This window comes from Pecten maximus, chromosome 6, assembly GCF_902652985.1.
Source record: "Pecten maximus chromosome 6, xPecMax1.1, whole genome shotgun sequence".
Classification (NCBI taxonomy): Eukaryota; Metazoa; Mollusca; class Bivalvia; order Pectinida; family Pectinidae; genus Pecten; species Pecten maximus.
In genome coordinates, this window is record NC_047020.1 from 3467351 (window position 1) to 3472509 (window position 5159).

The window sequence follows — 5159 nt, forward strand, 5'->3', positions numbered from 1 at the left end:
CATAGGTACCAAAGGTAACAAAGGTAACATAGGTACCAAAGGTAACATAGGTACCAAAGGTAACAAAGGTAACATAGGTACCAAAGGTAACATAGGTACCAAAGGTAACAAAGGTAACATAGGTACCAAAGGTAACATAGGTACCAAAGGTAACCAAGGCAACATAGGTACCAAAGGTAATATAGATAACATAGGTACCAAAGGTAACATAGGTAACATAGGTACCAAAGGTAACATAGGTAACAAAGGTAACATAGGTAACATAGGTAACATAGGTACCAAAGGTAACAAAGGTAACATAGGTACCAAAGGTAACAAAGGTAACATAGGTACCAAAGGTAACATAGGTACCAAAGGTAACATAGGTACCATAGGTAACATAGGTAACAAAGGTAACATAGGTACCAAAGGTAACAAAGGTAACATAGGTACCAAAGGTAACAAAGGTAACATAGGTACCAAAGGTAACATAGGTACCAAAGGTAACAAAGGTAACATAGGTACCAAAGGTAACATAGGTACCAAAGGTAACAAAGGCAACATAGGTACCAAATGTAACATAGGTACCAAAGGTAACATAGGTACCAAAGGTAACAAAGGCAACATAGGTACCAAATGTAACATAGGTACCAAAGGTAACAAAGGTAACAAAGGTAACATAGGTACCAAATGTAACATAGGTATTAAAGGTAACAAAGGTAACAGGTAACAAAGGTAACAAAGGTACCAAAGGTATCAAAGGTAACATAGGTAATAAAGGTAGCAAAGGTAACATAGGTAACATAGGTACCAAAGGTTCCGAAGGTAACATAGGTGCCAAAGGTTCCGAAGGTAACATAGGTAACAAGGTAACAAAGGTAACATAGGTACCAAAGGTTCCGAAGGTAACTAAGGTACAAAACTAACAAAGGTATGATAAGGCTGTCCGTCAAGGTGGAATGGAAAACAACCAAATAGGTAATTGTAAATATTTTAATCAACGTTTCCAAAATACATCATGTACATGTATTACATAAGGTGTGCACACCGATACTAAAAACTGACATATTGAAATGCTTCTGACCCTGTCTTTTACGGTTAAAAACGCACACACACATATACATATGTATATAGTAAATAGATCAAGCATATCTTCCAGCAGTGGCCTTATCACAGTATATATATAATAATACTTTAGTACAATACCTATATATAGGAACACCGGGTTATTACACCTAACGTGATGCTAACGATGGCCTTACTCGAGCTTATTACGTACAAATGTTTTTATTGTACATTGTAACTACATAATGTAATTTTCCGGCTCTCGTGGGTGCGATATGCATGCGTGTGGTGAGTGCGCAAGTGTGTTTTGGGAGGCTGCGGTATGTTTGTGTTACATTGTATGTCTGTAGTGAACTAGGAAATAGATAGGTTGTATAAGATGTCATTAGGGATATTTAAGAGTTAAGAAGGTACGTTTTATTTAAAGACAAGTTTTACATGTTATGTGTTCAAAGTTACCTAGTGTATAGGAAGCGTATTATACGCTATTGTCAGCCAAATCTATTCGAGTTGCTTCCCTTAGATTAGTAGTTAACCTGTGTTAGGAACCAAACGGTAACACCTGGAAGTCAGTCGTTATTACATGTATGTAGCACACGTGCACGGTCCGTGGGACCAGTGGTCAGTGCCTAGATCTTTAATTAGAAATGACGTTATAGGGGTTTAGAGACGCCCGTATTTCGGGCTAAAGGTCAGGATTGGTCAATTGACCTCATCTTTAATTTATACATATTAATTAACCCTTAGGGGATATATAAAGACTTGCGCGTTTTGCATACGCAGTTAGTGTCCTAGGCTCGGTTATAACCGGAACAATGACGTTAAGCCCCATCAATCAATCAATCAAGCATACGCAGTTCTCTAGTAGTGTTTAGACTAAACGGACCTGAGTGCCGTTTGGATGTAAATATGTAGACTTAGATTTGTTTAAATGTGTGTGAACTGTTAAGTGTGAATGCGCCGGCGATAGTGTGGAAGATGGATGAAACGTCATAGGATTAAATTGTACCTTCGGGATTTTTATGTGGATTAATAAATATAAGTAAACTTTATATCCTGCGTTGAATTATGTTTATCGCATCACAACCATCCCAAGCGAACTTTTACGTTCCGTGTTCATGGAGAGCGGACGTTAATGTCTCCTTGTGATAGGCCGGAAATTATGCCGAATTATAGTGCTACCTCACTGAAGCATACTGCCGAAGACGCCCAGCAGGTCACCCCACCCGATCACGGGTTGATGCATGCACATCTACAGACTACAGATAGCCCCAAAATCTATATGAAGTGTGAAAGTGTCATTAAGATTGACTGACAAGTTCAGAAGGAGTTGTTCGGACAATGCTTTTTCGACAGGCAGACAATTAAGCTGATTCCGGTTTACTCACTATAACTTTGTTATGTGAGTATCTATATATAATGGTGGGTTCTAATGATGGAATCTCTTGAAATTAAACATGGGTTCTAATGATGGAATCTCTTGAAATTAAACATGTCATCATAAAACAAGTCAGCATTCACTGTACACCACGAGAACATGCTCAACGATAATTATAATGTGTCTTTGATCCTTTATCATAAGATCAGGTATAGCAGGAATCCTGTCCTGGACAGACGTATCCTAATGTTCCTTACGTCAGTCACAACTTATATCACGATAGCCATATGCTGTTTGATGATTCGTGGAATCCTGTAACGACGTTCATCCATCCAGAATTCACTTTTTTTCATGGATTTTGTTCTAGTATTTAAATACTTTATCCACGGAGTTTCTACAGCGACATTTCGATCAGGTGACGTCACATCCTCCGTTGGTACCCTGTTGAAGGACGTACCCGGAGATATCGGGTCCCTGTACTGTGTCTAGTATGGCGGGACATATACTCATGTGGGACGTCCAACGATAGAACAGCTGACTTTTTTCCTCTCTCAGCGATCTAAGCTCCTCTCTCAGTCTCGTGTTGGCAACTTCTAGTTTCTGTATGCGCTGGAAAAAAAGTTTTATTTTATGATTATGATGAATCAATAGAATACCATCATATTGTAAAATATTGTCATTATTATTTTATTAATAACCCCCTTGGGATAGCCTTACCTTATCAACTTTTAGCATGCAATATCTTATACTTTATTTTGTTTATAGTGTCTAAAGTAAGTCATAAATGGCTGGACATAACTTATATTACTTTGAGAGAAATATTTTTTTTGATGTATCTTATATGTTGTAAGGTATTTGACACTTTAATAAACAATTGAACTTGAACTTGTATTTTATTTCAAAAAAATACGTGTTCACTGTTCAACGTAATTTCGTTCTAATTCGTTTCCTCTAACAATCGAAATAATATTTGATGTTTCCTTTACAACATCAGATTAGAAATTCAAAATGTCTCTAACAGAATACAATGATAGAATTCTCAATGTATACATCCCTATTACTAACCTTGACGTGTACGTCAGACATGACCTTCTGTTTCAGCCGGAACTTCTTGAGCTGCCAGTCGGTTCTGTTCCCGTCTCCTCTCCACTCTTTCCAGTTCGTCATCTGTCAACTGTCAGGGACGAAATAGTTTAAAATAGACACAAGTTGACTAATCATGACTATGTTGGGGTATTACAAGGCTAATATTTATCATCGTTAATTTGAGGAGACACGTTGTTCTAAATACGTAATGATTAAAAATAGGACTTAATTAAGCATTTGATTTCCGTTCTTGATAGCTGTCTTTTTAACTATAAAAAACTTTGTGTGTGTTTTGTTTTTTGTTTTTGTTTGTATCTTTTTTAATGTTAAAAAATGATAGAACAAATGAAAAAGCGCAAATGGCTTTTTGATGCTGATGATGCCGTTTTCAATATTCACACATTGATAAACGTATATATAGAAAATCTCAATCACTGTCCAATATTATTCTATAACAACGATTCGTGGATAATATATATTTCACTTCTAAAAGCGCATAACAAATTTTAGCATTCAAGTGTATTCCTAAAATGACAAATCTCCTTTCACATAATAAAAACCAATTACACCTGATCAAAAGAAAGACAATTACCGTCACAAAATAAACCGAACCCCCAACCACAAGAATTGAGAATAATTACCTGATACGACTGAGGCGGTTTGAAGCCGACCCGGAGTTCCTTTTTACCCTCCGACACACGTCTGGATTGTATGGTGTATTTGAGTTCCTCCTTTATTAGAGGAGTCAGATCCCCTGTTTCCAGGGCTAGTAAGGTGGCCGCCACCAGGGTTTTATCCTCCTGTCCGGGGGGAGGGGTTAGGCCCGTGGGAGGGACTGAAGTTGACGGGAGGTTACTGGGACACACGTCTCTCTGTAGCATGCTGCTTGTTGTTGTAATACTTCAATTAACGTTCACACGACGTCTGAGTAAATCTATAATTAGAACAAATAAGTACCAATATATAAATAGACATTGCATGTGAGTTGTGAAATCATCCATATATAGTTGAGTACTTGAAAATGAAAATGAAATTAAGTAGCTTATATTAATTACTATAGTACTATAGTACATGAACTTACTTTTAACATATAAGCATGACTACATTGATCATGCGTGTAAATTTGTTCATAAATATTTTATATATTTTGTATTAAATTGTAAAAAAAAAAAAAAAAAAAAAAACTTTTTCAGTTACAATTCAGGGAGAAACCTACAAACCATATAAAATTCATTTTAATTGATGATTTTATATAACATGTTCCTTAACGTATTAACGTCATGCTGTAATCCTAAACCAAAATGGAAATTAAATAAGATAAATTATACAATGTATATAGTATATATACCAGATGAATTTGAAATAACCTGTACTAGGCAGGGTCGTTTCGTCAACGTACTGAGCTTTTGTTTAGTTGTGAAATACTTATATAGAGGAAATGTTGTGTACTACGTAATACACATGTGGTTGCAACACATGATGAAACGTGAATATAGCCAAGTCCGAGCTTGTTCAGACATGTTTAGTCGACACTAACCATAAATACCCCACACAATTATGACGTATAGAGCAATACACATTTAGAGGATAATACACAAGAAAACTCGAAATATTCAGCATTCGGAATATTTCGGACTTTATCATTTTGCCG

At 36.3% G+C, this 5159-nt stretch overlaps 1 long non-coding RNA gene across 1 annotated transcript; it reads right to left on the minus strand.

Annotated features, from left to right (window-relative positions):
- Positions 1-958: 958 nt before the first annotated feature.
- LOC117328746 lies at positions 959-4978 on the minus strand. Its single transcript, XR_004533038.1, has 4 exons — positions 4857-4978; positions 4150-4442; positions 3488-3596; positions 959-3031 (listed from the first exon to the last, which is right to left on the minus strand). It is a non-coding gene; the product is annotated as an uncharacterized LOC117328746 (long non-coding RNA).
- Positions 4979-5159: the final 181 nt, after the last annotated feature.